This window comes from Salvelinus sp. IW2-2015, unplaced genomic scaffold (assembly GCF_002910315.2).
Source record: "Salvelinus sp. IW2-2015 unplaced genomic scaffold, ASM291031v2 Un_scaffold2519, whole genome shotgun sequence".
NCBI lineage: Eukaryota > Metazoa > Chordata > Actinopteri > Salmoniformes > Salmonidae > Salvelinus > Salvelinus sp. IW2-2015.
This window is the reverse complement of record NW_019943833.1, coordinates 31,934-54,373: the sequence shown is the minus strand read 5'-3', so window position 1 is coordinate 54,373 and position 22,440 is coordinate 31,934. Positions and strand designations below refer to the sequence as shown.

Genomic DNA, 22,440 nt, shown 5'->3' with positions numbered 1-22,440 from the left:
ACAATTCAATATACTCTAAACGCAGTCATGGAGTTATTGCAGGGAGAAACAATACAGTCAAAAATAGTAAACAACAAAAAAATTGCAAGTTTAGTTCAGGAAGGACAAAATTCCAAAGTACTGTACTTTCTCTACCAGAACTTGATACTTACCCAGTATTTAAGGAAAAACATTTGCAATTTCACAGAAACACTACAGTTTTGTAATCAGTCATATAAATACATCGAACAGAAGCACTTACTGGAGTTTGTTATATAGTCGACAGCAGTAGTGCTCAGTCACTGTTATATAGTCACAGCAGTGGTGCTCAGTACAGGGGTTGTTATATAGTCACGGCAGTAGTGCTCAGTCACATGTTATATAGTCACAGCAGTAGTGCTCAGTCACTTATATAGTCACAGCAGTAGTGCTCAGTCACTGTTATATAGTCACAGCAGTAGTGCTCAGTCACAGGGTTTGTTCTGGTCAACAGCAGTAGTGCTCAGTCACTGTTATATAGTCACAGCAGTAGTGCTCAGTCACTGTTATATAGTCACAGCAGTAGTGCTCAGTCACAGGGGTTGTTATATAGTCACAGTAGTAGTGCTCAGTCACTGCGTTTGTTATATAGTCACAGTAGTAGTGCTCAGTCACTGTTATAGTCAAACAGTACTGCTCAGTCACAGGGGTTGTTATATAGTCACAGCAGTAGTGCTCAGTCACTGGGGTTTGTAATAGTCACAGCAGTAATGCTCAGTCACTGTTATATAGTCCACAGAAGTAGTGCTCAGTCACTGCGTTTGTTATATAGTCACAGCAGTAGTGCTCAGTCACTGTTATCAGTCACAGCAGTACTGCTCAGTCACAGGGTTGTTATAAGTCACAGCAGTACTGCTCAGTCACTGGGGTTTGTTATACAGTCACAGCAGTAGTGCTCAGTCACTGTTATTAAGTCACAGCAGTAGTGCTCAGTCACTGTTATATAGTCACAGTAGTGCTCAGTCACTGGTTTGTTATAGTCACAGCAGTAGTGCTCAGTCACTGGGGTTTGTTATATAGGTCACAGCAGTAGTGCTCAGTCACTGGGGTTGTTATATAGTCACAGCAGTAGTCTCAGTCACTGGGGGTTGTTATAGTCACACAGTAGTGCTCAGTCACTGGGTTGTTATATAGTCACAGCAGTATGCTCAGTCACTGTTATATAGTCACAGCAGTAGTGCTCAGTCACTGGGTTTGTTTATAGTCCAAGAAGTACTGCTCAGTCACTGGGGTTGTTATAGTCACAGCAGTAGTGCTCAGTCACTGGGGTTTGTTATATAGTCACAGCAGTAGTGCCAGTCACTGGGGGTTGTTATATAGTCACAGCAGTAGTGCTCAGTCACTGGGGGTTGTTATATAGTCACAGCAGTAGTGCTCAGTCACTGGGGTTGTTATATAGTCAGCAGCAGTACTGCTCAGTCACTGGGGTTGTTATATAGTCACAGCAGTAGTGCTCAGTCACTGTTATATAGTCACAGCAGTAGTGCTCAGTCACTGGGGTTTGTTATATAGTCAGCAGCAGTACTGCTCAGTCACTGGGGTTTGTTATATATGTCACAGCAGTAGTGCTCAGTCACTGGGGTTTGTTATATAGTCACAGCAGTACTGCTCAGTCACTGGGGTTGTTATATAGTCACAGCAGTAGTGCTCAGTCACGGGTTTGTTATATAGTCCACAGCAGTAGTGCTCAGTCACTGGTTATATAGTCACAGCAGTAGTGCTCAGTCACTTATATATAGTCACAGCAGTAAGTGCTCAGTCACAGGGGTTGTTATATAGTCACAGCATAGTGCTCAGTCACTGGGGTTTTTATATAGTCACAGCAGTAGTGCTCAGTCACGGGTTTGTTATATAGTCACAGCAGTGGTGCTCAGTCACTGGGGTTTTGTTTATAGTCACAGCAGTAGTGTCAGTCACTGGGTTGTTATATAGTCACAGTACTGCTCAGTCACTGGGGTTGTTATATAGGTCAACGAGCAGTAGTGCTCAGTCACTGGGTTTTGTTATATAGTCACAGCAGTAGTGCTCAGTCACTGGGGTTGTTATATAGGTCACAGTATTGTACTTACAGAGATAGAGGTCAACCGTTGGCAGCGCTCAGACCAGCCAAACCCTCGACCCTACAAACAACCTAAGTTCTTACGTTGACTAAACAACAGAACAATGAATGGGTAGAGCAAATTTATATGTATGTCTTTTGCATTTTTTTATAGTATCAAAAAGAGTTTAGAAAATACCAGCAAATGTACACATTTTAGGGAGGGGGGGGAGAGAACAAACGTTTGAATGCAGGGCATGTCTCATTACAGCATAACAGACCAGTTACCTGTCCTGAAGACAGAGGAAGCAGAACAAAAATACACTAACGCAACATTTTTGCAGCGAGACATTTTTTCTGAGGGAAGTAGCTCTCGTTATAAAACAGTAAAAGCACACGAACGCTGTGTTTACACAGGCAGCCCAAATCCAATATTTTGTCCACTAAAATTGGTCTTTGGACCAAACACATCAGATCTTTTTTCAGTGCTGATTCAAAACAATTGGTCAAAAAGACCAGTTAGTGAGAAGAAACTATAATCTGAAAATTTGGGCTGCATGTGTATAACGCAGCCMTAGTTACCTTAGTTCAGGCTGCGTCCCCCAAAATGTGACCCTATTCCCGAAATAGTGCACTACTTTAGACCAGATTCACAGGGAGCCCGGTACACTATAACTGGAATAGGGTAACAGTTGGGACGCAGACAGTCAGATTACATCAGTCGAGTTTGACAGAGATGCCAGAACACTGCAGGTAATGAGACATTTAGATCAGAACGTTAAGCCACCAACTCTACCAGTACTACATTACAATATAAAGGAGACATCTGCCTAGTCATAGAGAACAGGCAGRGCAGTGGAGGTAGAAAAACAAGAGACTAACAATATAAACAAGAGTCAAGACTGGGTAATAATTCAAAATTGGTCCTAGAACAGAACCTTGGGGAACACCGAAACTGGACCCCCAGTCAAAGACAGGCAGAACAATGAACTCACATCTAAATAAACCACCGTACTGTTACCAGGAGATGTGTAGACCGTTGGAGAGAGAGACAGGACAACAACTTTCAGGCAGTCAGAAAAATCATTTTGACAGTCAAAGGAGAGCGAGAGTAGAGAGAGAGAAGTGAGGGCCCTGCATTTAGTTATTTTTTTTTCTTTTCAATTTTCCATTGTGCSATTACGGTCAAAACAAAGAAAAATAGGTACATGATTTTTTCATATTCATATTTAGTCACATATCTATTACCAACCCAACTTACCAACACAGTAGGCTTCACTTTAGTTTATTGCAAAACACAGGCATATTATTTAAAAATGGAGCCGATATCACATGGTAGACGATCAGAGATAACAACAGGAGCTCTTACCACATAGCATGACACAAGAATAGAATTACCATATTACCTCACAAAAAAAAAAAAAAAAAAGTTCATTTACAAGAAAAATCAACAAACAAAAGGAGATAAATATCATGGTGGTGTTTGGTGTCGTGTCTCCGGAGTGACTTCGTCATCATCACATCTATTGTGAAACACTTTTAAAAACCCAACCAACCAAGAGGGGGGAAAATAAGATCTTCATCAAGACGTCATCTGCACCATCCAACACATTTAACAAAAAAGGGCCTTTTTGTTTTTTTCCCACAATGTAGCATTTACTTTATGTCCACTTCACATTACTGGCCCTGTGCAGAATACATAGAACATACAGGCCATGTTAACAACAGAACACACGGACGGGGCTTCTCTCTCCAGATACCTATGTATATATACACACACATATTTGTATAGACAGTACCAGTCAGTTTGGACACACCTACTCATTCAAGGGTTATTCTTTATTTTTTACTATTTTCTACATTGTAGAATAATAGTGAAGACATCAAATCTATGAAATAACACATATGGAATCATGTAGTAACAAAAATAAGTGTTAAATCAAAATATATTTTATATTTGAGATTCTTTCAAAGTAGCCACCCTTTGCCTTGACAGCGTTGCACACTCTTGGCATTCTCTCAACCAGCTTCATGAGGTAGTCACCTGGAATGCATTTCAATTAACAGGTGTGCCTTGTTAAAAGTTAATTTGTGGATTGTCTTTATGCGTTTGAGCCAATCAGTCGTGTTGTGACAAATTAGGGGTGGTGTACAGAAGATGGTATTTTACCAAATAGGGCTAAGTCRATATTATGGCAAGAACAGCTCAAATAAGCAAAGAGAAATGAAAGTCCATKATTTCAAGTGCAGTCGCAAAAACCATCAAGCGCTGTGATGAAACTGGCTCTCATGAGGACCGCCACAGGAAAGGAAGACCCAGAGTTACCTCTGCTACAGAGGATAAGTTCATTAGAGTTACCAGCCTCAGAAATTACAGCCCAAATAAATGCTTCACAGAGTTCAAGTAACAGACACATCTCAACATCAACTGTTCAGAGGAGACTGCAGCAGTTTGACAATCAAGGCCTGATTCACAAAAAGAAACCACTAAAGGACACCAAGAAGAAGAGACTTGCTTGGGCCAAGAAACACGAGTAATGGACATTAGACCGGTGGAAATCTGTCCTTTGGTCTGATGAGTCCAAATTTGAGATGTTTGGTTCCAACCGCCGTGAACAGATGATCTCCACATGTGTGGTTCCCACCYTGAAGCATGGAGGAGGAGGTGTGATGGCGTGGGGGTGCTTTMCTGGTGACACTGTCAGTGATTTATTTAGAATTCAAGGCACAGTTAACCAGCATGGCTACCACAGCATTCTGCAGCGATACGCCATCCCATCTGGTTTCGCTTAGTTGGACTATRATTTGTTTTTCAACAGGACAATGACCCAACACACCTCCAGGCTGTGTAAGGGCTATTTGACCAAGAAGGAGAGTGATGAGTGCTGCATCAGATGTCCTGGCCTCCACAATCACCTGACCTCAACCCAATTGAGATGGTTTGGGATGAGTTGGACCCCAGAGTGTAGGAAAAGCAGCCAAGAAGTGCTCAGCATATGTGGGAACTCCTTCAAGACTGTTGGAAAAGCATTCCAGGTGAAGCTGGTTGAGAGAATGCCAAGAATGTGCAAAGCTGTCATCAAGGCTAAGGGTGGCTAATTTAAAGAATCTCACAAATATRTTTTGGGTTACTACATGACTCCATATGTGTTATTTCATAGTTTTGATGTCTTCACTATTATTKTACAATGTAGAAAATGGTATAAAAAAATAAAAAGAAGCCTTGAATGAGTAGGTGTGTRCAAACATTTGACTGGACTGTATATGTATATGTATATATAATATTAACCCTGTTTAAAAGGAGGTAAGAGTATCATTAGTTTCTTCTGGGCCGACTCCTCTCCCCTAAAACACCTAGAGTGGGTTAGATAGAGATGGACAGACGCTTTATAAAACACAGCAGGGGAAATTAGGGTTAAAAAGTCACATCAAAAATAGCTCTGACAAATGAACGGACAATACAGTAAACAGAAATAGATAGTTGAGACGTCAAACGAGAGGTGGGTGAGAGGAGAGGGAACCAGGGTGGGGGATGGGGGTACAGGTGGACGGTATAGGTTCTATTGGTGGTGTACCTGAGGTGCTTGTGGCTGGGCTCCCATGGCCTGTGGGCTTCCCTGTCCGTAGTACGCAGCCTGCTGGCGGTAGTACTCTGCCCAGGCAGCACTGTAGTCTGGTTGACCACCTGGTTGACCACCTGGCTGACCACCTGGTTGAGCTGCTGCTGCCTGGGGGGCCGCTTGACCTGGGGGAGGCGGTGACAGCATTAACGCTAATTTCAATATGATTTAAGGGGACGAATGACAAGGTTAATGTTGCCTAAGCATAGTCAATAATGATTAAAACAACAACAATAAGAAGTGACTAATAGTCGATGTCYAAGCTTTGGGATTATAACCTGTAGCCAAAGCAACCAAATTGGACCAGATGAGATCATTTAATGAATAGTTCAGCTGATCATACAGCTAAAATACTTCTGGAGAAAATCGGAGGAGAGGTGAAACACTGAACAGAAACAAAAATATATAAAAACGCAACATGTAGTMTTGGTTTAATGAGCTGAAATTAAAACACCTACATTATTCATAAGCAAAAAAAAAAGTTAATCTCTCTCAAATTTGTTTATATCCCTGTTAGTGAACATTTCTCCTTTAACCAAGATAATCCATCCACCTGACAGATGTGGCATATCAACAAGCTGATTAAACAGTATAATCATTACACAGGTGCACCTTGTGCTGGGGACAATAAAATGTGCTGTTGACAACGGCACAGATGCCTCAAGTTCAGGGAGCGAGGAATTGGCATGCTGACTGTAGGAATGTCCAATAGAGCTGTTGCCAGAGAATTTAATGTTAATTTCTCTACCATAAGCCACCTCCCAATGTCATTTTAGAGAACGTGGCAGTACGTTCAACCGGCCTCACAACCGCAGACCAAGTGTACAGCGTCGTTTGGGTGAGCGATTTGCTGACGTCAACGTTGTGAACAGAGTGCCCCATGGTGGCGGTGGGGTTATGGTATCGGCAGGCATAAGCTACGGACAACAAACACAATTTAATTTCAGCCATAGCGATTTGAATGCACAGAGATACCGTGACGAGATCCTGAGGTCCATTGTCGTGCCATTTATCCACATCCATCACCTCATGTTTCACCATGATATTACACGGCTCCATGTCGCAAGGATCTGTACACAATTCCTGGAAGCTGAAAATGTCCCAGTTCTTCCATGGCCTGCATACTCGGACATGTCAACCATTGAGCATGTTTGGGATGCTCTGGATCGACATTGTGTTCCAGTTCACACAAATATCCAGCAAACTTCACACAGCCCATCGTCAAGGAGTGGGACAACATTCCACAGGCTACAATCAACAGCCTGATCAACTCTATGCGAAGGAGATGTGTCGAGCTGCGTGAGGCAAATGGTGGTCACACCAGATACTGACTGGTTTTCTGATCAACGCCCCTACTTTTGTTTTTAAGGCATCTGTGACCAACAACCTGAACTCCGRCATGTGAAATCCATAGATTAGTGAATAATCTATATATTTTAAAATGAATACTTTCATTACATAAACTGTAACACTATCATTTTTTGAAATTGTTGCGTTTATATTTTCTTGTGAGTGTGAGAAGGGGAACGAACCCACCACTGGTTCTTTGGGTGGCGGGACAGAAACCCTCTGCTTTGCTCTGGGGCAGCTGTGGTGGCAGGACCCTCTACTACAGAGAGAGCTGGGAGTGGGGGCACAGCTGCCCACAACATGACCAATGACAGCTGGCCTTACTCAACTGATATTTTGTAGTTTCTCACCTTGTTTCTTGTAGTACTCCTCCCAGGCCTTGGTGTAGTCCTGTGGTTGTTGACCTGAAATCACAACAAAAACACTGGTTSAGCTCATTGACCCACAGAAAACGGTATGGGCCCTAAACAAATCCATACGGCCGGTTGTCTACTCTTGAAATAAAGCTCTTCTGTGTTCCCTGGATAGCCTGGTCCTGTCTGTGGAAACGCAAGACTGATGGGTAGACAAACCGCAGTCTAAAACAGCTATAAACGTAACAGTTAGTGGACCGCAACCATAGCTGGTCGCCACGGCCTGCTAATCACCCCGCATTCACCAGACACGCAACGAATGGAAAAACGGACCGAAGACTTTCAAAGCACCGTGGCTGTATACACTGATCTCTGGTTAGTCCTGCTAAACAGARCCAACTCAAGCTGCTTACTTTAGCAAAACATTTATGTTAACACTAGGGGTGACAAATGGCAAAACACTTAACGTTTAAGCACAGTCACCGGTTTTCTGTTAAAGCGACAAAAAACAACATACAACTCCACAATGCAGGTGGACTACATCGTGCTTCCCGAGGAGAGAGAGAGAAATGTTATCATTTATGCTACTGCTGGTCTTGCGTTACACGAGAGTGGTACGTGGAGCATCAAACCGACACGAGGCTACAGTCATAGAGTCTCCGTGTGGCCAAGTTATTAGGAGATATCTAGTCAATGGAAGACGGCATTAAAAATGACAGAACTAAAAAGTTAAACGAGAAGYACAGGCTACATCAACAAGAGGTAGTCTCGATTAGCCTGGCTGACTAGCACTCTCGGTTTGATGCAGTCAAGATGGATGCTACGTAATCAGATGAGAACTAACTTCCACCCCCCCCCCCAAACATTTGATCATCAGAATACGGGACAAGCTTCTCTGCTGGGGGGTGTGTTCAACAGGAACCAAATGGACAGGGACCTACCTCCAATTGTTGATATGTGTTGCTTACTGCATATCTTCCTACTCAACAGTACATTATAAATAGTATGTAGTATGATTAGTACACAGTATATAGTTTAAGTAAGTAGTAGGCCAGACAGATTTGAGACACGGACACTACGCGAGGTTCAAAAGGACAGATGGAGGTAGGTCCCCTGCCCATTTGGTTCCTAGTGAATTTGGTTCCTAGTGAATTTGGTTCCTAGTGACCCCCCCAGCAGAAAACCACAGGCTGCGGTAGAGATCGGAGGAGGTGGTAGCTACCTTGCCCATTGGCCTGTGTGTTGCCGGGGGCTCCGCCGGTGGGCGTCATGGGGGCCTGGGGTTGCTGCTGGTACTGGGAGTAATACGCCGCCCAGGCCGCCGCGTTGGCGTCAGCTGCAGCTTTACCTACAACCAATACAAACGTTAGATATATCCCGGGTTGCCTTACCTACACACAGGTTAAACCTGCTTTATCTCGTGGTCTTGTAACACAGAAAACGGTGCAAATCAACACGCAGGAGTTAAYGGCTAAAACACACTAGCAAATGTATTTCCTAGGAAAAGGACCATTTGTTTAACGTCTATTTTGACCAGTACATGTATTCGCACAGCAGATCTGTACAAAAACCCCAAAGGGTACAAAGTGCTCAAAACCAGCACCATCATAACAGATGGAGGCTATAAAGTCTTACCAGGATCCGGCTGTCCCTGCTGCCAGTGGGGGAATCCGTTGCCCCAACCCTGAGGCTGGTAGGGAGCGGGAGGACCACTGAGAGAAGAAGAAGAGAACCATTACAAGCCCGTGTCGGACTGTTTAACTCACTCATTTATATTTAAAGAAAATATTGCTTTCCCTACGATTTTATCGTTAATGAATCATGTGAAAATTATCTCAAATTAACTTATTAACTTAAGATCAACCGAGATATGTAAGTAGAAAAGTAGAAAGGCTCTTACTGTGGTCCTGGGGGTCCCTGGTTGTAAGGGCCGGGGTTGTAGGGGCCCATCTGAGCAGGAGGTCCAGGTGGGCCGGGGGGCCCGTGGGGAGAGGGACCTCCGTGGGGGCCTGGTGGGCCATGAGGACCACCCATTGGACTGACTGGACCCTGGAGAGGCGGACATGACAGGGGTGTCAACGTACTAGACTGATACCAGTTAGAACCTCTAGACCGATACCAGTTAGAACCTCTAGACCGATACCAGTTAGAACCTCTAGACCAACAATGGGCAAACTACGGCCCCGCGGGCCACATACGGCCCGTTAGGCTTTTTAATCCGGCCCGCCGAACTTGGCCAAATTATAGTAAAAACCTCCTTTTTTTCCCCTTTCCCTGCAATGCCCACGTTTCCCCAATAGATGGCGCACTCAAACACACTTGACCGTTGTTGGAGTGGCGCGTATTTCTCTTTATTTCACTTTAATTTTCACTTCGTTTCACGTCACCATAAGCCTTCTGTGAAAATGAGCGGACCAAAGAGAAGGAAAGTGGACAGCGAATGCCGAGTGTTTAATAAGGAGTGGACAACAAAATACTTCTTCACTGAAGTCCGATCAACGGCTGTATGTCTGATATGCCAAGAAGCTGTTGCGGTTTTCAAAGAGTACAATATCAGCCGTCACTTTGCCACGAAGCATGCAAACTATCTAGCAAGCAGTCAACACAAGAACGGGCGGCTACTGCTCAGAGGTTGGCAGCTAATTTACAGAGTCAACAGAACTTTTTTCACCGACAAACTGCAATTCAAGAGTCAAGTACCAAGCAAGTATTTGCTGGCATTCAAATTAGCAAAGGCTAGCAAGCCTTTCTCCGAAGGCGGTTTTTGAAAGAGTGCATGGTAGAGACAGCAGGTCTCTTGTGTCCGGAGAGCAAAGCCAAGTTTGAAAAAATCAGTTTAGCACGCAGGACAGTGACTCGCCGCGTGGAACTGATTGACGAAGATATAGTCAGCGAGTTAAACAAAAAGGCGGAGTCCTTTAAGTTATATTCACTAGCACTGATGAAAGTAACGACATAAGACACTGCTCAGCTCCTAATTTTATCCGAGGGATTAACGACAGTTTTGAGATAACGGAGAGGCTTTTGAGCATGGAATCACTGAAGGGAAAACGCGAGGAGAGGACTTATATGAACAGGTGTCTGCTGTCATCGAGAGAATGAAGCTACCTTGGAGTAAACTTGCCAATGTCACACGGATGGATCGCCAAATTTAACTGGAAAAAACATCGGGCTGCTGAAAAGAAAATCCAGGATAAAGTGAAAAGAAAACCCTGACCAGGATGTTATTTTACTTCACTGCATCATTCATCAGGAGTCTCTGTGTAAGTCTGTATTTGCAGCTTAATCACGTCGTGGATCCATTGTAAAACTTGTTAACTTCATACGAGCAAGGGCGATTAATCATCGTCAGTTCATTACGTTCCTGGAAGAAACTAATGCGGATCACCATGACCTACTTTACCACTCTCGCGTCCGCTGTTAAGTTTGGAAGTGTTTCAACGAGTCTGGGAGCTCAAAGACGAGATTCGCTCATTTTTTTATTTAATGGAAATCCGAAGAATTCCCCGAGCTGAGCGACACAAACTGGCTTTGTGACTTTGCGTTTGCTGTGGACATATTTTCACACATGAATGAGCTGAACGTGAAGCTACAGGGAAAGATCAGTTTGCGCACGACATGACACAAATGTGAGAGCCTTCAAATCCAAGCTGGTTTTATTCTCCAGGCAAATGTCAAACAAATCTTTCGCACATTCCAAACACTAGCCGTGCAGAAAGAGGCCGCCCGAATGCGAAGAAATACTGCAAATCACTGGACGATCTGCACAGAGAATTTTGCCGTCGGTTCTGTGATTTTGAAAAAATTGACAAGTCACTTCAACTGGTGTCCTGTCCCCTGTCACAAGACCCCGAACAGCACCGCAGGAGCTGCAATTGGAACTGATCGATCTTCAGTCTGACTCCGTCTCAAAGGAGAAGTTCAAGTCTCTTAAACTGAATGACTTTTGCTTCACTTAACGAGACCGCGTTTCCAAACCTCCGGAGGACGGCGCAGAAGATGCTGTGTTGTTTGGCTCGACCTACGTGTGAGCAGACGTTTAGCGTCATGAAAATCAACAAAGCCCATCACAGATCCAAGTTAACTGACCAACACCTCAGATCTGTCCTGAGAATTGCCACAACAAAACTAACTCCAGACTTTGATGCACTGGCAAAAAAGGGAGACCAACAACACTGTTCCCACTGAAATGGTGAGTTTTTCTGCTGTGTTATGAAAAAATGCATATGAAAATAAGTTGAAGTGCGTCTTTTAATTAAGAGCAATGCGCATTTACGCACAGCAGCGGTACAGTAGCTTTATTAACACGCCGCACATCGCTCTTAATTTAAATTTAAATTTTCAGCTGCAGGTAGGATATTTAATACAGCCTATGTCTGTGTGCTTTGCAACGATACACGTGTACTGTTTGCGCGTGAAGGCGAGGGCGTCCGTGGCGAGTTTGTAGAGCGCGCGGTCAGGACAATCCATCCATGATTTTGCGGAGTTTAACACAAGTAGATATTATTGAGCTTGAGTATTTCGTTGTGTAATAATATGTTTTGAATGTTGAAAGTGATTCCATTTTTCAATAAATGTTGATTTCTTTAACTTTGCACCTTCGATTGAAACTTATTAAAACAGACGCAATCTTGATAAATCACAGTGAGTATGTTATTTTAATCTATTTACATTTCCTCATCCCGGTATCTGCGAAATAGTATGTAAATCCATATCTTGCATATTCCTTGAGACAAATTTATTAACTGATAAGGGCTATTTTTCACATATTGAAAGACAGTTAATAAATTGGGTTGTAGTTGTCTTACTGTGCTATGAGGTTTGCACAACACTACATTAATGCTTTAGTATTCCGGCCCAAACACTCCCTCCAAATGCTCCTGGCCCGGCCCCTCTGTCAAATTTTAGAACCCATTGTGCCCGCGAGTCAAAAAGTTTGCCCACCCCTGCTCTAGACCGATACCAGTTAGAACCTCTAGACCGATACCAGTTAGAACCTCTAGACCGATACCAGTTAGAACCTCTAGACGATACCAGTAGAACCTCTAGACCGATACCAGTTAGAACCTCTAGACCGATACCAGTTAGAACTCTAGACGATACCAGTTAGAACCTCTAGACCGATACCAGTTAGAACCTCTAGAACTAGACAGCTGATAGAGGCTTAGTGCTCACCGAACAGCCACTACTACTAGTAAACTAGGCTTAATGCTCACCGACCAGCCACTACTACTAGTTAAACTAGGCTTAATGCTCACTGCTCACCGACAGCCACTACTACTAGTTAAACAGGCCTAGTGCTCACCAACCAGCACTACTACTACTAGTTAAACTAGGCTTACTGCTCACCGACCAGCCACTACTACTAGTTAACTAGGCTTAGTTGCTCACCGACCAGCCACTACTACTAGTTAAACTAGGCTTAATGCTCACTGCTCACCGACCAGCCACACTACTAGTTAACTAGGCTTATGCTCACCGACCAGCCACTACTACTAGTTAAACTAGGCTTAGTGCTCACTGCTCACCGACCAGCCACTACTACTAGTTAAACAGGCTAGCTTAGTGCTCACCGACCAGCCACTACTACTAGTTAAACTAGGCTTAATGCTCACCGACCAGCCACTACTACTAGTTAACCAGGCCTAGTGCTCACCGACCAGCCACTACTACTAGTTAAACTAGGCTTAGTGCTCACCGACCAGCCACTACTACTAGTTAAACTAGGCTTAGTGCTCACCGACAGCCACTACTACTAGTTAAACTAGGCTTAGTGCTCACCGACCAGCCACTACTACTAGTTAAACAGGCCTAGTGCTCACCGACCAGCCACTACTACTAGTTAAACTAGGCTTAGTGCTCACTGCTCACGACCAGCCACTACTACTAGTTAAACTAGGCTTAAGCTCACTGCTCACCGACCAGCCACTACTACTAGTTAAACTAGGCTTAGTGCTCACCGACCAGCCACTACTACTAGTAAACTAGGCTTAATGCTCACCGACCAGCCACTACTACTAGTTAAACCAGGCCTAGTGCTCACCGACCAGCCACTACTACTAGTTAAACTAGCTTAGCTCACTGCTCACGACCAGCCACTACTACTAGTTAAACTAGGCTTAATGCTCACCAACCAGCCACTACTACTAGTTAAACTGGCTTAGTGCTCACCGACCAGCCACTACTACTGTTAAACTAGGCTTAATGCTCACCGACCAGCCACTACTACTAGTTAAACTAGGCTTATGCTCACCAACCAGCACTACTACTAAGTTAACTAGGCTTAGGCTCACTGCTCACCGACCAGCCACACTACTAGTTAAACTAGGCTTAAGCTTACCAACCAGCCACTACTACTAGTTAAACTAGGCTTATGCTCACTGCTCAGCGACCAGCCATACTACTAGTTAAACTAGGCTTAGTGCTCACCGACCAGCCACTACTACTAGTTAAACTAGGCTTAGTGCTCACCAACCAGCCACTACTACTAGTTACCTTTGTCAATAGGGGAGCTGTTAGCATTATTTTTTTTTTACATTTCCAAATTAAACTGCCTCGTACTCAATCTTGATCGTACAATATGCATATTATTTATTATTGGATAGAAAACAGTCTATAGTTTCTATAGGAGTTGAAATTTTCTCTGAGTGGTACAGAACAATTTCTACAGCACTTTTCATGACAGGGTTCAGATTTCAGAAATTTTTACCTCTGATCTGGGTCTGTTTATAAGGCCACAGTGAATGCTATGAAGAAAACCGACACTGCCTACGTCTTCCTCTGGTGTCTGTACGTCATCACGTTTTCAATGAAATCGATGGACGTTCACAGCCATTATAAATGACCAAAATGTACAGAGACCGCCCTTTCTCAACGCGCGCCTCAAGCGTGAAGGCCATCGGACCTGTCTCGTCCAAGTCGTTTTCTAACCAGCAATATTTCTCCGGTCATGTTTTCAGTCGTTATAGTTGTTAAAAACATCATAATGTAGTGAATTTGAACCGTTTATATCAATTTATATCCGTTTAGTGCGATTCTGAGGAATTTATTTGTCGTGCACTCTGAAAGTTTGGACACGCTTTAGGTGTCGGTCGTTGGTGATGGACATTTCGAAGGACAGAGGACATCTATCGACCAAAAGACGTTTATAACATAGAAAGGATACATTGCCCAAGAATATGATGGAAGATCAGCTCAAAGTAAGCAATATTAATATGATAAACCGTGTTTCTGTCGAAATATTTTAAACGCAAATATCGCCATTTTGTTTGGTATAGCTTCACTTGGCCAACCCTGTATTGAAAAGTAAGGATAATTTTAAAAATGTAAATCAGCGGTTGCATTAAGAACTAATTTGTCTTTCGATTCCTGTCAACCCTGTATTTTTTAGTCAAGTATATGATTAGCTTTTAATTAAACTAGATCACTCTGATAGATGACGTCAGACATATTGAGGCTTGATTCCTAGTATTTTCATTGTGTAACCACGGTTTTGTATGGCTAAATATGCACCTTTTCGAAAAACTGTATATGTATGTTGTAAAATGATGTTACAGGGTGTCATCGGAAGAATTCTGAGAAGGTTAGTGAAAAAATTAATATCTTTTGGCGGTGGTTACGTTATAGCGCTCTTTGGCTGGAATCGATGCTCTGGTAACGTTGGAACATGTAGTATGCTAACTTATCGATTTATTGTGTTTTCGCTGAAAAACGCTTAGAAAATCTGAAATATGGTCTGAAATCACAAGAACTGGTCTTTCCATTGCTATGCTTTGTCTATTTTTATGAAATGTTTTATGATGAGTAAATTGGTCATACACGTTGCTCTATCTAGTAATTCTAGTGGATTTGTGATGGTCGGTGCAATTGTAAACTGTGATTTCTACCTGAAATATGCACTTTTTTCTAACAAAAACTATCCTTATACCATGAATATGTTATCAGACTGTCATCTGATGGTTTTTTTTATAGGTTATTGGCTATCAATATCTTAGTTGAGCCGAATTGGTGATAGCACCTGAAGGAGTAAGAAACTGATGGGTTAGAATAGTGGTGTATTTGCTAACGTGTTAGCTAATAGATTTACATATTTTGTCTTCCCTGTAAAACATTTTAAAAATCTGAAATGGTGGCTTTATTCACAAGATCTGTATCTTTCATCTGGTGTCTTGGACTTGTGATTTAATGATATTTAGATGCTACTATCTACTTCTGAAGCTATGCTATCTATGCTAATCAGTGTGTGGGGTGGGGGTGCTCCCGGATCCGGGTTTCTGAGGCAGTAAAAGTTAAACTAGGCTTAGTGCTCACTGCTCACCGACCAGCCACTACTACTATGTAAACTAGGCTTAATGCTTACCAACCAGCACTACTACTAGTTAAACTAGGCTTAGTGCTCACTGCTCACCGACCAGCCACTACTACTAGTTAAACTAGGCTTAATGCTTACCAACCAGCCACTACTACTAGTTAAACTAGGTTAGTGCTCACGACCAGCCACTACTACTAGATTTAAACTAGGCTTAGTGCTCACCGACCAGCCACTACTACTAGTTAAACTAGCTTAGATGCTCACCAGACCAGCCCTACTACTAGTTAAACTAGGCTTAGTGCCACTGACCAAGCCCTACTACTAGTTAAACTAGGCTTAGTGCTCACTGCTCACCAACCAGCCACTACTACTAGTTAAACTAGGCTTAGTGCTCACCAACCAGCCACTACTACTAGTTAAACTAGGCTTAATGCTCACTGCTCACCAACCAGCCACTACTACTAGTTAAACTAGGCTTACTGCTCACCGACCAGCAACATCTACTAGTTAAACTAAACCTCTCCACCAGCGTCCAGTGACAGCTTCACATTGATATGTAGGATATCTACTACCGACACACGGACACTAAAAACCACTCACCCCGATCTTCTCCTCGACCAGCTGCCGTGCGTAGTCTATCTGTTGGTGTGATCCTCGGACGGTGAACATTTTAATGTTGGGGTCGGAGTTGGGCGGAGGGTTTCTCTGGAGCTCGATACGCGCCCCAGACTGCTGGCTGATGCCCTTGATGGTCTCTCCTCCTACAGAGGGACAGAGGACGGAAGAGGTTAGGACTCTACTATAACCACTGTCCTCCTACAGAGAAATGATCAGGACAACATGGAAACGTAAGAAAACCTGAATGTTTTCTAGGGGACGTAGCTTCAGTTCCATTTGTTTATAAGAATGGAGGATAATAATAATAATAATAATTCAGCAAAACTCCCATTCCAGAAGGAGAACAAGACCTAGACATGGGATGGGTGTGAGAAGGGGAACGAACCCACCACGGGTTCTTTGGGTGGCGGGACAGAAACCCTCTGCCTTGCTCTGGGGCAGCTGTGGTGGCAGGACCCTCTACTACAGAGAGAGCTGGGAGTGGGMRACAGCTGCCCACAATTAACAACTATATTAGTCACAATATTGTCACTGAAGCAGGTATGAAGAAGAAAAACTAGCAAACCATCTTTCCTCTAAGTTGGTCAAATCTACTGTGAAACGTGGATCGCCGGCCCTCACAAGCATCTAATGGACTAGGCTGCATCAGCTTTTGGCAGTGTTGTAGTACTCCAGTTAAGGACTACGTTTAGTGACTACAACCCTGGTTGAGGCCTGTGCAGTACAGTGTTTTAGCTGTGTGTGTGTGTGTGTGTGTGTGTGTGTGTGTGTGTGTGTGTGTGTGTGTTCTACCTTCTGTATGAATGTATCAGATATGTTTTGTTAAGTCTTCCAACCTTTAAAAACAGGAAGGTATAGCAGGAAGGTATAGCAGGAAGGTATAACAGGAGGTATTAGCAGGAAGGTATAGCAGGAAGGTATAACAGGAAGGTAAACAGGAAGTATAGCAGGAAGGTATAACAGGGTCCTATAAAGCCCATAGGTGTCTCGAACTCAATCTAAGTTCATCTACCTTTGCCGATGATGAGTCCAGTCTTCATGGTCGGGACGGTGAAGGTGAACTCCTGCAGTCCACCAGGAGGACCCATGTTCCAGTTACCCCCCGTTACCCCCCCTGCCTCTCCCCCTGCCCCCCCGTTAGGACCGCCCGGCCCCCCTGCTGGACACTCCTCAGAAGGTCAGTGATGATCTCTGCTGCATGCTGGGACTGGTCTGGAGGACCTATGATCTGGGCTATCCTCTCCGGGTAGTGCCGTCATCTGGAGAAGGGGAGAAGAAGGAGGGAGAGAGAGAAAAGGACCTTAAAACCTGTTGGGATAGGGGACAGCATTTTCACTTTTGCATGAAATGCGTGCCCAGAGTAAACTGATGCTAATAATGCATATTATTAGTAATATTGAATTTAAAAAAATCTGAAGTTTCTAAAACATTTTTGAATTATGTTTGAGTATAACAGAACTCATATGGCAGGCAAAAACCTGAGAAAAATCCAACCAGGAAGTGGGAAATCTGAGGTTTGTAGTTTTTCAAAGCTTGGCCTACCGAATACACAGTGTCTATGCGGTTAGGTTGCACTTCCTAAGGCTTCCACTAGATGTCACCGTCTGTAGAACGTGGTTTTAGGCTTCTGCTATAAGGACGGGAATGGGAGCTGAATGAGTCATGGGTCTGGCAGAGCTCCCGACAGAGTTAACTCTCGTTCCAGTGCTTTTCTACAGACGATGGAATTCTCCGGTTGGAACATTATTGATGATTTATGTTAAAAACATCCTAAAGATTGATTCATACATCGTTTGATATGTTTCCATGACCTGCAACGGAACTTTTCGAGTTTGTGTCTGGACCTAGTGCTCATGAAGATGGATTACTGGGCTGAACACAAGAACAACTAGTGGCTATTTGGACATAATGTACTTTATGGAACAAATCAGTCATTTATGTGGAACTGGGATCTCTGGGAGTGCATCTGATGAAGATCATCAAAGGTAAGTGAATTTTATCATGTTATTTCCAACTTCTGTTGACTACCCAACATGGCGGATATTTCTTTGGCTGGTTTGGCTCTGAGCGCTTCACTCAGATTATGCTTTTTCCATAAAGTTTAAAAAAAAATCTGACACAGCGTTTGTATTAAGGAGAAGTCTATCTTTAATTCCCACCCTAAAGTAGCACACCTGATTCTAATAACTAGCAGGTTGACAAACAATCAGATAAGTTACAACTGGGATTGGAGCTAAAAACCTACAGGACGGTTGCGATCCAGGATCAGGGTTGGACTGAACATACTGGACGGTAGATCTCCAGGAACAGGGTTGGACTGAACATACAGGACAGGTAGCGATCCAGGAACAGGGTTGGACTGAACATACAGGACGAGAGTCTCCAGGAACAGGGTTGGACTGAACATACAGGACGGTAGAGCTCCAGGGAACAGGGTTGGACTGAACATACAGGACGGTAGCGATCCAGGAACAGGGTTGGACTGAACATACTGGACGGTAGCGATCCAGGAACAGGGTTGGACTGAACATACTGGACGGTAGCGATCCAGGAACAGGGTTGGACTGAACATACAGGACGGTAAATCTCCAGGAACAGGGTTGGAGACCTGCGACTGAACCAACTTTCATTTTACTGTCAGTCACACCTCACCTGGTTTGAACTGGATCCTGACTCCTGTGTCGCTCTGGATCTTCTTGATCATCTCTCCGTTTCTCCCGATCACAATTCCTACCGCAAACCTGGGGACAGGAACCTGAGGAGGGAGGACACAGGCCAGGTTAGTAGTCAACTCAAACCTGGGGACAGGAACCTGAGGTAGACCAGGCAAGGCCCAGTTTCCCAAAAGCATCTTAAGGCTAAGTTAATCGTTTCAAACTTTGTAGGAGCATCATTAAAATCTCCCAAGCAGTTGACCAAAACCGTGGTTAACGTCGCTCTTAAAAACACTCGTAATCTAACTCCGGCATCAGACCAGTCCAGAACAGCTAAGTGATTCGTTAGATGCTTTTTGCAGCTCGTGTGTCACTTTATACATAAAAGATGGCCGATAAAACCGGCTGAACCGTGGGATTCTGTCTGTGACCCGCGATAACGGCAGAACAAAGTACCCTACGCCTTCGCAATTGATACAAACAAGCGACATTAAAAAAAAACGTGCTTCGAATAAAATATACGAGATGACTGCAATAAGACAAACAGTAAGCTATATATTCCTTTTTTCAATCATATCGAGATAAATCACATGTTCATTCAATTGAGTTCTACTTTGTTACTTTTAGGCTACCGTCTGTAATTAGTCTCAGTATATATCTCATGATGTGTAGCCTAACATGAACACAATGTGCCAAATCAGGGATTTAGAGCATTTTTWTTGGGTAAGCATTAGAATAAGCCGCCTTGATATTTGCAGCCATAGCTGGTAATCTCTCTCTAGGAACTGATCTATTGTCAGTTGTGTGAAATAATTKTCAGGTTAAAGGTCAGATTTGAATGTAGAAAACTGATCTGAGAGCAGCGCTCCCTTTCTTTCCATCCTYTCAGAATCAACAGTACGCCTCAACGACACACTTAGTGAACCTTCTCTCAGTGGGGTGTTCTGGGAAAAAACAGGATACGTCTTCGGCCGTTGTAGGAAAGACCCAGAGAGAGATAGCCAGGCTCCTAACAAACTGGGCATAGTCAGAACCACCGCCAGGCTCCTACAAACTGGTATATGAGGCAATATGCAGGGCTCTACAAACTGGGTTATAGAGGCATATGCCAGGCTCCTAACAAACTGGTAATACCAGCCACACGCCAGGCTCCTAACAAAACTGGTATAGCAGCCACACGCCAGGCTCCTAAAACTGGCCGTATAAGAGCCACACGCCAGGCTCCTAACAAACTGGTATACAGCCACATTTGACGCCAGGGCTGCTAACAACTAGTCTCTGCTGCACCATAACATACCAGCTGTAGGAAACACCAGTCCCTCTCTGCACCACTAACATACCAGCTGTAGGGTAAACACCAGTCCTCTCTGCACCACTAACAGATCCAGCTGTAGGTAACACCAGTCCTCTCTGCACCACTAACATACCAGCTGTGGATACACCAGTCCTCTCTGCACCACTAACATACCAGCTGTAGGTAACACCAGTCCTCTCTGCACCACTAACATACCAGCTGTAGGTAACACCAGTCCTCTCTGCACCACTAACAATCCAGCTGTAGGTAACACCAGTCCTCTCTGCACCACTAACATACCAGCTGTAGGTAACACCAGTCCTCTCTGCACCACTAACATACCAGCTGTAGGAACACCAGTCCTCTCTGCACCACTAACAACCAGCTGTAGAACACCAGTCCTCTCTGCACCACTAACATACCAGCTGTAGGTAACACCAGTCCTCTCTGCACCACTAACATACCAGCTGTAGGTAACACCAGTCCTCTCTGCACCACTAACATATACCAGCTGTAGGAAACACAGTCCTCTCTGCACCACTAACATACCAAGCTGGTAGGTAACACCAGTCCTCTCTGCTGCACCACTCACCTGGACTTTAAAAGGTTCCCCAGAGATGCGTAGAGGTTTGTCTGCTCCCGTGTTCTGAGGCCCTTCCTGGATCATCACCATCTTGACCCCGGCTCTCTCCTGCAGCTGTTTGATGGTCTCTCCTCCCTTCCCGATGACCAGGCCAGCCTTGGAGGCAGGGACCAGCATCTCCTGAACAGACATACCGGGGCCGCCGGCGTCGTTGTGATGGAAGGCTGGAGCAGGACGACCCTTATCAACGATCTCCGACAACAGCCTCTTGGCAGCTCTGGTTGGGGACAGAAACATCTGCATGGACACTGGGACTAGGGGCCCTACAACATCTGCATGGACACTGGACTAGGGGCCCTACTACATCTGCATGGACACTGGGACTAGGGGCCCTACAACATCTGCATGGACTGGGACTAGGGCCTACAACATGCATGGACACTGGACTAGGGCCTACAACATCTGCATGGACACTGGGACTAGGGGCCCTACAACATCTGCATGGACACTGGGACTAGGGGCCCTACAACATCTGCATGGACATGGGACTAGGGCCCTACTACATCTGCATGGACACTGGGACTAGGGCCCTACAACATCTGCATGGACACTGGGACTAGGGGCCCTAAACATCTGCATGGACACTGGGACTATGGGCCCTACTACATCTGCATGGACACTGGGACTAGGGCCCTACAACATCTGCATGGACACTGGGACTAGGGCCCTACAACATCTGCATGGACACTGGGACTAGGGGCCCTAAAACATCTGCATGGAACTGGGACTAGGGCCCTACAACATCTGCATGGCACTGGGACTATGGGCCCTACTACATCTGCATGGACACTGGACTAGGGCCTAAACATCTGCATGGACACTGGGACTAGGGGCCCTAAACATCTGCATGGACACTGGGACTAGGGGCCTAAACATCTGCATGGACACTGGGACTAGTGGCCCTACTACATAAAGAAACAGCCGGGTAACACACATCAGGTGCTAAGACAGTCAGCTACGGTGTCTGACGAGGAACAACTATGGCAGTGGAACTATCAACTACTGTAATGTCACCAGAGAGGGCAGGGGAGGGAGAACAGAGGGCAGGGGAGGGAGAGCAGAGGGCAGGGGAGGGAGAGCAGAGGGCAGGGGAGGGAGAACGAGAGGGAGAACAGAGGAGGGAGAAACGAGAGGCAGGGAAGGGAGAACAGAGGGCAGGGGAGGGAGAACAGAGGGCAGAGGAGTGAGAACAGAGGGCAGAGGAGTGAGAACAGAGGGCAGAGGGAGGGAGAACAGAGGGCAGGGAGGAGAACAGAGGCAGGGAGTGAGAACAGAGGGCAGGGGAGGGAGAACAGAGGGCAGGGGGAGGGAGAACAGAGGGCAGAGGGAGAACAGAGAGGCGAGACGACAGGAGAACTATACGTACTGTATGGAGTCTGGGAACCAGTCAGTGTCACCGACCTATCAGGCATACCTCCACTATCTACAACACAGAGAGATTAAGAGGACAGTTAAATGGGGGGGGGGTGGTGGGGGGGGGGGGGTGGGGGGGTGGGGGGGGGGGGGGGGGGGGGGGAGGGGGGGGGGGTTCATGCAGTCCC

At 44.8% G+C, this 22,440-nt stretch overlaps 2 long non-coding RNA genes and 1 pseudogene across 2 annotated transcripts; 1 reads left to right on the top strand and 2 right to left on the bottom strand.

Annotated features, from left to right (window-relative positions):
- Positions 1 to 311: 311 nt before the first annotated feature.
- On the top strand, positions 312 to 602 carry LOC139025336 (uncharacterized). The gene is made up of 2 exons (XR_011476906.1): positions 312 to 355; positions 519 to 602. It is a non-coding gene; the product is annotated as an uncharacterized lncRNA (long non-coding RNA).
- A 45-nt stretch (positions 603 to 647) lies between these two features.
- LOC139025335 (uncharacterized) lies at positions 648 to 1,470 on the bottom strand. Its single transcript, XR_011476905.1, has 2 exons — positions 1,362 to 1,470; positions 648 to 701 (listed from the first exon to the last, which is right to left on the bottom strand). It is a non-coding gene; the product is annotated as an uncharacterized lncRNA (long non-coding RNA).
- A 1,855-nt stretch (positions 1,471 to 3,325) lies between these two features.
- LOC112074157 (far upstream element-binding protein 1-like) overlaps positions 3,326 to 22,440 on the bottom strand; it is a 38,400-nt pseudogene continuing 19,285 nt past the window's right edge.